Below are 11,827 nucleotides of genomic sequence, written 5' to 3'. Positions count from 1 at the left end.
TAAGTTATCGATGAAAATCAATTAGTCTATGGGATAAATGACGGTTGCGCTGTAACGGTTTTTCAGGGAGTCAAATTTCAGAATGCACCACATAACTATCTTATCCTCCACAGCAGTCAATTCAGTTCACCAAATCATACCCATATATCAGACTAACCAGAAATAATGATATGCAACTGCTATGACCTATAGTCTTTAACACATATTTTAAATGTATTATTACCGTTACTTGAACACAAATTCCTTAAGTCTTGCCTTGAGAATCTCCGCAAATTTGTTGTAAAAGTCGTAATGTTTGCTTCTTTATCTATGAGTGTGTGTACGGTACTATGCAACAGTTTTAGGCACTTGTGAAAACTGTTGTATAGTGTGCCATAAATAGTTTTCATATATCAATTAACGTCATACAAGGTTCAGTGAACATAAAACAAGCTAAATCAATATTTGGTGTGACCACCTTTGACTTTAAAACAGCCCAATTATCATAGGTACACATGGACACAGTTTTTCTTGGTTGTTGGCAGATAGGATGTACTAAGCATCTTGGAGAATTCTCCACAGTTCTTCTATCTATTTAAGCTGTCTCCATTCCTTCCATCTCTTCATGTAATCCCAGACTGACTCGATGTTCAGTGGGGGGCTCTGTTGGGTTCATGCAATCTGTTGCAGGGTTCCCTGTTCTTCATTTCTGTTCCATTATATTTGCAAAAATACAATGTTTGGGAGTCTAAAATGTATATTTTCAATTGACACACTAAAGCTGAAGATATAAAAAACCCTCTTAAGACAAATGCTTTTGTGAAACACTTTTGCACAGTACTGTGTGTGTGTGTGTGTGTGTGTGTGTGTGTGTATATATATATATATATATATATATATATATATATATATATATATATATATATATATATATATATATATATATATATACACACACCGATCAGCCACAACATTAAAACCACCTACTTAATATTGTGTAGGTCCCACTTGTGCCGCCAAAACAGAGGCAACAGAAATACTCGGACCACCCCATCTGGCACCAACAATCATGCCATGGCCCAAATCACTAAGATCAAATTTTTCGCCATTCTGATGGTTGATGTGAACATTAACTGAAGCTCCTGACCTGTATCTGCATGATTTTATGCACTGTACTGCTGCCACGCAATTGGCTGATTAGATAATCGCATGGATGATTGTTGGTGCCAGACAAGCTGGTTTGAGTATTTCTGTAACTGCTGATCTCCTGGGATTTTCACACACAACAGTCTCTAGAATTTCCCCAAATGGTGCCAAAAACAAAAAAAAACATCCAGTGAGTGGCAGTTCTGTAGTTGGATATGCCTTGTTGATGAGAGAGGTCAACAGAGAACTAACAGAGTCTACGGTAACTCAGATAACCGCTATGTACAATTGTGGTGAGAAGAATAGCATCTCAGAATGCCATTCTGAGATAGATATATATATACATATATGAGATTTACCCCACTAGTAATGAAAAAAGGAGCGTTTCTTTGAAGTGTGTTGAGTGTATTCTTAAAAGGCTTATTGATTGATTCTAGACATGAGAGCTGCTGTCACTTGTCCTTCACTTATGCAGCACCAAAGTCAATGACACACACCTGCACTTTTACAAGAGCATGTAGAGTGTGTGTGTGTGTGCACGTGCGTGCATGCATATGTGTGTAGCACACTTGAGAGGTCATTGAGTCAATCACCAGGCATCTCAGATTCTGCAGGAAGCTCGTCTGTAGAGGAGCAATAACTTGACAGTTGACAGACAGCATTTTTGTATGCTACCTCTGAACAGTATCCTTTAGCTATAGGTCAGATGAGACAGGGCTGCTAATGCTGCTCCATCAGATTTTTAAAAAGACGTTATCTGTTGAGTAATAGAATCTTGAATTTGTGCATGTTCTTCAAAGCCGGTAATGCTCACTTAACTATTTTAAACTATGATTCAGCCTGCTAAGATCAGCCTTATTTGAAGTTTTCTCTGCCATGGTTTGGAAACTTATTTAGCAGTATTATTTTCTATATAGATAGGCCTGCAAATAGGCCTGACTGCAAGTTTACAGTATGAGTCACTGATGTCTTGGATGCGATGTATATATGTCTGTTTGTGTTTGTGTACTATGTAGGATTTTAAAGTTTCTCTGTCATGTGGTAAATAAGCATTAAATACATATAAATCTCATTAAATACAGAATAATTTTTTTACATAAATGTAAAGTACTGTCAGTCATTTACAATAGAAACTTATGAGAAAAGTATCTGTTCTGTAGTTCATTCATAGTCTCTGCTACAGACAGTTATTTGTTATTTATTCGTTTAGAAATACAGCGGGTCGAGTCGGCTAACTGGAGGGGTGAAAGATAGAATGATCGAGTGTGTAATCAGTGAGAAGATGAGTCAGATGACCGCTGCTGATATAATCTGGTTGCTCCACTCTCTAATTAGATTTTCACTGATATGTCATGACAGACATATACTGTACTTCTCTGCCACATTGCTTTGTTTCTCAAAAAAGCTTTGGATATTTTGAGCTATTTTAGTTTTCCAAGCAGGTCCAGATTTAGCATTTAAAGTCAGTATGAACAACATTTGCAACCCATTTTACATTTGTAATGTGACATTCTCCCTAGTGTAACAGTATTCAATGAGAAAGGAATGGGCAAGGCTTGAATTTATCCATCAGGAATTGATTGGATGAAACATGGGTGTTCATTTCAGGGTTTGCAGTCAATTGCAGTTACAAGCTCCTCCCTTTCTAAAACACAGACAGCATCCGTTGGTTGAAACCAGATCAGAAATTAACTACGGCTTGAGGGTAAAAATGCTACCAAATGTGACTAAATTGTTCACAAATTCAAAATGTGGCCCCTGTAATGAATTCCTGTTTTTCATTTGTAACATTTGATATATTCCTTAATATTCTAAACATAGTTATAGATTAAATACTGTATTATTGCTTAAAATATAAGTTTGTGTCAAGTTATATCTATTAATTTAATAAATAATGGCTTATATACGTATTCAGATTGATAATTTATGTTAAAGAATTGGTTAAATTGAACTATTTGATATAAAAGGATGATACACAGTATTTTTTATAGGGGTAGAAAAAATAAATATGCCCTGATAAAGCTAAAATATGCCCTTGAAAATCAACATCAGGGAACTATTTAAGTTCATTTTTGACACTGGTTGAAATTATCAGCCAAAAAGGAAATTCATTTCAGAGGTGTAGAAAGCTATTACATTTTGAAGAAAGATTACAATGACAAACATTTTGAGTCCTGTACAATAGGAAGGAACATGTGTTAAAGGGATAGTTCACCCAAAAATGGAAATTCTGTCATTTACTCCCTTTTACCCTCCCTGACAGCCTCAGTCGCCATTTAGTTTCATTGTTTGAAGAAAAAAAAAGATGCATTGAAAGTGAAAGTGACCGAGGCTGTCAGTCAGTGTTTCATGGAAGAAATAAAGTTAGATGGGTTTGGAAAAGCATGAGGGTGAGTAGATGATGCATGAACTATCCCATTTAGAAAGTAAGTAGGTTTAAAATTATGTTGACTTGATTAGATGTTGAAGATCATCATTATCATTATTTTCCCTTGAATGAATCATTATAATGCGATCAGCAGTAAACTGAACATACAGTTTTAATTGTCTGTCCTTTCACTTTTCTTAGGTGTAATGGTCCTGGCCATCTCCATCTGTAGTGGCTGCTCTGGCAGTAGTGGGTGTCTGAAGAACAGCACCATCATGAACTAAAAATATACTTGCACTGAAGTCACAAAAGTTCACAAACTGACCAAGGACCTTTCTATAAATCTCTGTCTCTCTCTTTGTCTATCGCTTCTTCAATCTTTTCCTCAGAGTCTTTGTGTTGGGTTCTTATGACAACATGTCTCAAACAGGGAAAGTTCTTCATTTGTATGTGGAGGTGAGATCCCCACCAGAGCATGATGGGAAAGGTGATTCCTGTGAAACAACAGTGGAGAAAGATTGTCCCGTTGAGGCTTTGACCAAATTAGCACAAGTAGCTTCTGATTTTACCACACCTCCCAGCAACATACACCCCTGTGGTACTTTCAAACCAAATGTTAGCTTCCAACTGCAGCCCGATACACATGATTCCCTGGATTCCCCTCAGAGACGCAATGTTCCCCGTCAAGAGCCATTCCAACAGGTGTCAGCTGGCCACAGTAATAACATTGACAGTAAACAGCTGAAACATGTCCACTCTCTGTCACACTCTGGATGGACGTCTGGCCCAGGAACACCTTGTAAGGCCTGTGGCCATCACCAGAAGTCCAAACCAGAGCTTGGACAGAGGTCAGTGGTCAGTTTCAGCTACATCGAGAAGCCCCACATCAAAACCGTGGAGAGTCCTTGTAACAGTCCCAGTGGGATACGGGAGGAAGTATCTTGCCCGTGTAAGAGGTGTAGTGATCCAGTCTGGTCTGGTCCTGCCAAATCTTCTTGCAATAATAGTCCATTTCACCAGCACTCGGGTTCTCCAGGATTTCGTTGCACTACTTTGGATCCCATTGGTCAAGCTGCAACACAGAGAGCCTTGGAGGAGTTTGGCTCTCCTCAGTTGAGGTGTAAGTTTGCACGTGCTGCAGACTGGAGTCCAAAGTCTCACCAGCACCAGAGAGCACGATGTCAGTCTTGGGCAGGCTCACCAGTGCCAAACTGCAGTGCCTACCGCCATGATCCCAAACCAGGCAGGGATGCAGCTCCATGTGGTGTTCATAAAAGCCCAGCATCAGATGGTTTCTCATCGCACACCGGGCACACCAACCAGCAGAAATCCACCTCCAGGACACAAGGATGCCCAAATCGGAACCTTCCTTCAAAGAAAGATTGCTCAACTCCAGTCAGTCAAAGTTGGGGATCTGGAACTGAAGACAGGCCTCTGTCAGGGCAAAGGACCAACCTGGAAAACACACCCAGTCATGGTTTGAACCAGTTAAGTGGTAGCAATAACTCCTTAGCTTTGAACAGTCCTGAGGTTGCTCGCAGGATCGCAGAAGAAGCCACCAAGGTGTCGACAATTTTCAATGAGGTCCGAAGCTCTGAAATATTTGAGGGTTCATCTAATCTAAACAGCACAAATTATGGGTATCAGTCTGGAGATGTCCAGCATGGGTCCCTAAAGCAGAGTCCTGTGGAGAATTTGGCCGTTAAGATGAACATACCTGTCCATGAGCCTCACCCACCAGACTGTCCGACAACAAATGGAGTTCCTCCCCACCTGCAAGAAGAACCAGCTACCCAGAGCTTGGATTTAAGAGACAACCTGGCCAATCACTCGTTCTGCTCTGTCCCAGTGGGAGGAGAACCTGATTCCCCAGCCCTCCCATCTCGCCTCCTTCATCCAAGTCTGTCCAAAGCAGATGTGTGTTCTCCACTCCGAGATCCTCGTCAGCTTAGAGATGATTTTCCTGCCACCGAAAGCCCCACCTTACACCGTCACAAGCCCCCACAGTACACTGGAGAGGAGTGGACCTCTGAGGAACCCTGGTTCCTGGACGAAGAGGACTGGGATGATCATGTCATTGCAGAAAGTGTGGAGATCTCTAGGAGGTTGTTCATTGGTCAGTGTGTGGATGATTCTCCTGTCAGCTGGACATCTAGACAGCAGTGGAAAGAGCAGGCAAAGACAGAGGAGGGGAAGTTTAGTTTGACTCTCAAGAGTAGCAGCCCCGTGTACAAAAAGAGTGAGAAGTTTGGGGTTACTGAAAGAAAAGAGGAAAATGTGAGCAATTCAGTATGTGGAGCAAACCACAGGCCAGGGGAAAGAATAGAGGACATGACCAGACAAATGCAGCAACAGAGTCAGGCAGAATGGAGGAAAAGACAGTCTTTGCTTCTAGGGCCTGTGGTACTAGAGGAGGGAGACAGGGAGAGAGGAGAGGAGGAACAGAGGTTTGGAGAGCACCATGGGTTGGCAGGGTCGTCCCCGAGTTCCAGTGGTGTGACTGGGAGCCTAGGTGATAGAGATTGTATCTCACCTGAGTCCAGCCAGAACAGCAACCAAGCAGATCACCACTCTTCAGGAATACAGGTGAGACGTGAGTGCATTGGGCCTGAATTTTTGTGTAAATAATTAATTTAGCCAGTCTTGGGTACATTTTTGCATTCAATTTAATGTGTAAATCATTTGTAAATTCTTTTTTGCATAAATTGTTCCCTTCAATTAAATGTAATTCACACGTAAAACCATTCTTGTGTAAATTGTTGCATTCGATTTCATATGTAAATAATAAGTAAAACCATTCTTAGGTATATTGTCACATAATTAATTTAATGTGTAAATTATATGTAAAAATATATTTATGTAAATGTCCATATTGAATTTAATTGCAAATCATATCTAAACCATTCTTATGTAAATTGTTGCATTCAATTTAATGTGTAAATCATATGTAAAACCATTCTTGCATAAATTGTTGCATTCAATTTAATGGATAAATAGATTGTAAAACTATTCTTATGTAAAATGTTGCATTCTCTTTAATGGGTAAATTGGTAATAAAACCATTTTTACGTAAATTGTCACATTTTAATGTGTAAATCATATGTTAAACCATTCTTACATAAATTGACGCCTTCAATTTAATGTGTAAATTGTACATGAAACCATTCTTACGCAAGTTGTCACATGCAAATTTATGTGAAATTCATACATGAAATCATTCTTCCATAAATGTATGTTTTCAATTTAATTTGTAAATCATGCTTAACTATTCTTGAATAAATTGTTCATTGATAAATCATACGTAAATCCATCCTTAGGTAAGTTGGCACATTCAGTTTAATGTGTAAACAAATTAAATGTGTCAATTAACGTAAGAATGGTTTACACTGATTGTGAAAATGTACTTAAGAATAATTTTACATATGATTACACATGAAATTAAATGGAATAATTTATGCAAGAATGGTTTAAAGCATGATTTATGCATTAAATTGAAAATGACAATTTATTTAAGAATGATTTCATGTATGATTTTCACATTAAATTGCATGCAACTTCCCTAAATTATCACATTCAATTCAATGTAAGAATGGTTTACGGATGAATTGCACAGAAATTCGTTCTGCTTGTGTTTCATATATGAGGCCTATTGTTTGCACGAACATGCAGTTCACACTTTATTGTATGCCAACAAGTGTGTGTTTGGTGTGTTGCAGTCTGATGGTGGTTCTTTGGTGCCAGGCCCATCTCTGCACTGTCAGAAAATCGCTCGTGCCAAGTGGGAGTTTCTGTTTGGCACTTCTGCAGAAAACACTGCCAACGAACGAGAGAAGAGTGAGTTGCCTGTTGATCTCTATTTGTCTGTTTCACTCAATTTAATATAATTAGACTCCATAAAAATGCAATTAGGTTTAAGTTTGGTTTTCCTGGATTATTTTAAAACGAAGGTACGTGGTGATCTTTTCGACTGCAAGTGTTCTCTTACCCCATATGCTTTAAATGAATGAAAGTGAAATAAATTGTTGCAAAACACTGCAATATTATGGAGCTGAAAAACTGTCAATATCAATAACATCAATTTCTAGTCGGCCCACAATTTCAATTTTGCACCGTTGGGGAGCTGTATAGACATATTTTCACACACATTTACAGAGTATTGTTTATCATTTGTTTAACTTGTTATTTTTTGTTTGTTTTCAAAAATGTCCTCCACTAAGATGTTCCAGAAGCCTGTACAGCACCACCTAGTGGCCACTCCACCCCAATCTTGCCCACTTTTCTGCCACTGGAAGAGCTCGCTCTCAGAGCCAATCATGATGTCCAACACGTGGAGGTGGAGCTTGTGACTCCGCCCCCAGCGACCCCAGGCACCTCGCCCAAAACTGGAATAATTGGGAGGACTTTGAAATACTCAGAGACCGATCTGGATGCTGTTCCCTTAAGATGTTACCGTGAGACGGACATCGATGAGGTGCTGTTAGCAGAGCAAGAGGACACTGACTCAGCGTTTGGGAGTAACCGAAGTGTCATGGGAACTTCCTGTGCCGGAAGTAGTCCGGTAGGAGAGATGCCTAGTGGGAGAACAGATGGAGAGGAGGAGGAGGAAGAGGAGGATGTTGCGAGCTGGGTGACAGTCAGGATGCAGGGTGATGTGAGGAGACTTCTGGCTGATCTGCAGCGAGATGAGGAAGAGGAGTTCTACAGCATGATGATAAAGAGGTGTGAAGAGGCAAACACACACTCATATAAATGTATGCATACACACAAACATTTAAAGGGATAGTCCACCCAAAAATGAAAATTATTTCCTTATTTACTCGCCCCCATGTCATTCCAAACCCGTATTCTGTTATTTTTCTGTCAAACACAAAGATGCTTCTTCAAGTTCATCTTTTCCATGCAAAAGTTAATTTCTGTCAAATTCCAAAAGGACCAAAACAGAAATAAAAATAGCCTAAAAGTATCATAAAATAGTTCATACAGCTATCCATGTCTATTGAAGCCGTACAAAATTGTTGTGTGAGGAATAGCCCAAAATGTAAGTCATTTTCCCATCTCTAGCCTTCATTCATGTCCAGAATAAAAAAATAAAAAATTACAAGTTTGCTTTCTCAGATGTGAGATCCGTTACAGGTTTGGTATCAGTTATGTGCCATTTTTTTAATCTAGATGTGGACAGATTTGGGTCTGTCCCTCACACTAAGAAATTGTTGACCTTAGCAGATTTCGAATGAGTCATATGGACTTGTTTTATGGTGTTTTTTGTCCTTTTTGGAGCTTGACAGCCCCTTGTCGCTGTGCCACTGCATTGCATAGCATTGCATTGCACATTGCATTATTTAAACATTTCTACTTTTGTGTTGCACAAAAAAAATTTGCACTCTGCGCAATATGTAGTATGCACACACATTATGCTGTATGTGTAGTATGTTGTATGTAGTATGCATATTATGAGCAGAATGCACATTTTCCTTTTTCACTGTGCACAGAAAATATGCATACTGTGCACAATACTGGGCACATACTGCACACAATATGCATACTACATCCTAAAAAAATTATACAAAAATAATGTAGTTTGGGAGTATATCATATTGCATTCCTTTTTTCCAATTTACAATGGACAATCACTCACCTACTAATATATTTAAATCAAAATATTCAGTTATATATATTATATTATATTTAAAATATTGCTGCCCAGGTGGGTTGACTACTACTACTTGATGTTTGGAATGGAATGCGAGATTACTGTGTACTAAATAAGTGTACTTGTTTGGAATGATATGAGGGTGAGTAAAATATGACTGAATTAAAATTTTTGGGTGAACTATTCCCTTAACAGACTGTTAAAAGATGTCATGTGAATTTAAATCAGGGTTCCAGCATGTCTTGGAAAATGCTGAAAATTTTTGCAATGCAGTTTTCCAGTCATGGAAAAGTCATGGAAAATTAGAAAAATACCTAAATGTCCTGGAAAATAATTATTTGTCCTAGAAAATATTTTAGTATAATAAAACTGTTTGACTGTGCTGCTAACAAAGTTTTTGTTACATGCACAAATCATGGTAACAATCTGGACTTGGAATTAGAGTCAAATACACAAATTTGTATCGTTGTGTCACTGCCGGTGGTTGCACATTGTGAAACGATGTCAGCGGTTGACTGTCATGGATGAATCGCTGTCATGTACATTCTCTGCTCATCTGCTGTCATCTCTATTTTTCTCCGACAAAATAGTTTAAGCATTGATATAGTACAAAATAAGAATTTTCCATTCAAACATTGCTGTTTTAACCACAAAAACATTTGAGTTATAAACTTTAGACACCGATGACAGTCAGCCCACTGATTATTATTTGTTTTTTTTTAACGAAATCACACCCTGAGTTGGTAGCGTGGTGATTTGGCCTTCACACCTCAAGATGCAAATTAATTTTCAATAATTCAAAGTTCAGGGTCTGCTTATACTGCAGTTACCACGTACAGAATCACAGAATCTAGTCATAAAAATGACATTAGCTATAAAACGCAGAATGTCATGGAATATGACACCTTTGGACGAAAATGTACATTTGAGTGCACAATTAATCAAATTTAGTGCTGTCATTTGATTAAACTATTTAATCGTGATTAATCACATAATTTTTTAATCACAGATTTTGAAAATGCTGAAATTTGACACCATATATACTTTTTTCATGTCAAAATGCATTTATTTCCATCTTAAGAAAGAAAACAAAACAATGTGTAACAATATAATGCTTTCTTAACATTTTCCAAACAAAGACTTCCACAGTATAAAGATAGAAATGCTCTAAAATATCACCAATTCAAGTAACATTAAATGTTTCCCAAAGTCTAAGAGAGTTTGACTAATGGAAAGAACTAGTCCCCACATACAGTAGGTTGCATATTCATTACAATAGACATTAAATCTCATAAACTCCAATCCTCCACAATTTTAATCTTCTGGCAGACTCTGGCTATCTGCTGTGTTACAGCAATCGTGAAGCTGCGTTCATAATTAGCAACAGCGCCAGTGTCAAGTGCCACTTTGAACTCCATATGAAAATCACTTTCTCCATTTTATCACTGAAAGGGAAGCGCTGTGTGTGTGTGTGTTTGTGTGTGTGTTAGTGTAATGACTTTAGGCAGACACATTACAAAGGTTCTGTCCTTCCAACAAGTGTTTATGTTGGTTAATCGTGCTTAAGAAAAATCAGTTTTTGTTAAACGTTTTTAATGAGTCGCAAGCATCAACGCGTTAATTCTTACAGGCCGTATTAATTTAAAATTGCAACATGTCCTAGTGTTGTAATTAAACTACAACAGTCTGTGATTTAATTGAATAAATATATAATCTGCTAGTGATGCACACTTCAAAATTAATGTGTGAACCCGGCCGCTCAAAAACACACAGAAACGGCAAAACAAAAGCTTGATATAATGGACGCATGTATTTTTGCTTGCATATTACACTGGTTGAGCACATAATATGTCCTGGAAAATTGTGCCTTGAAAAAAGTGGGTCAGCATTTCATTGTCACATTTATTCATTTTAGTCAGTGTTACTAAAATGGCATAAAATTGTAGTCAACAATAATACATTTTTTGTACATGATAACCTGCAAAATGACAAAAACATGCATCAAACTGTTACAGACCAAACTTTAACCAAATATTGTATTTGTGTTTTTGTAAAGTTTATAGACAGCACTACATATAATTTAAACAGTGTGTAATTTAGTTCAGGATTACCTGTTCACTCCATTGTCTGTGCAGATGCAAGTTGTAATATTATGTTTATGTTGTGGATATAGCTGATTAATGTCACATATATTGGATGTGTTTGAGTGAGGTAAGTAACCCGTTAATAAAGTTGATTGTACAGGTGTTCAGTTCATGCGGTTCTAGCAGCTCAAATGGGGAAATCCACAACGTTCTATGACTGGATTAATCAATCAATTATTTTTAGATTTTTCTTTCTTTAAAAAAGAAAGTGTTATTAAGTGCATTGTTAATATCTTGCAGTATTATTTTCTTCTCCTTATATTTTCGTCAACAGAATGTTTTAATTTAATACGTTGATAATCGTCATGATGCGTCTTTTTCATTTTATCTTCTTTATGATTGACAAAATCAAAAACACCTTTGTCATTGAACATTTTCGTCAGTAATTTCATTACCGAGATTTACACTGTGTGACATATCAGATATAACGACTCTTTTCTTTCTTCAGGCCTCGAGATCATTTCAGTAACAACCACCCAGCACTGAAATCTCCCATCCTGGTCCGTGGTCCTCGTAGAAGGTCTGGAGACAGTCTGGACA

The 11,827-nt window shown here is 37.9% G+C and overlaps 1 long non-coding RNA gene across 1 annotated transcript; it reads left to right on the top strand.

Annotated features, from left to right (window-relative positions):
• Positions 1–5,915: 5,915 nt before the first annotated feature.
• Positions 5,916–7,880, top strand: LOC127423620 (uncharacterized). Its single transcript, XR_007894360.1, has 3 exons — positions 5,916–6,079; positions 7,210–7,327; positions 7,711–7,880. It is a non-coding gene; the product is annotated as an uncharacterized LOC127423620 (long non-coding RNA).
• The last annotated feature ends 3,947 nt before the right edge of the window (positions 7,881–11,827 follow it).

Source organism: Myxocyprinus asiaticus, chromosome 32 (genome assembly GCF_019703515.2).
Source record: "Myxocyprinus asiaticus isolate MX2 ecotype Aquarium Trade chromosome 32, UBuf_Myxa_2, whole genome shotgun sequence".
NCBI lineage: Eukaryota > Metazoa > Chordata > Actinopteri > Cypriniformes > Catostomidae > Myxocyprinus > Myxocyprinus asiaticus.
Note: the sequence above shows the minus strand (reverse complement) of the source record. Positions and strands in the feature narration are given on the sequence as shown.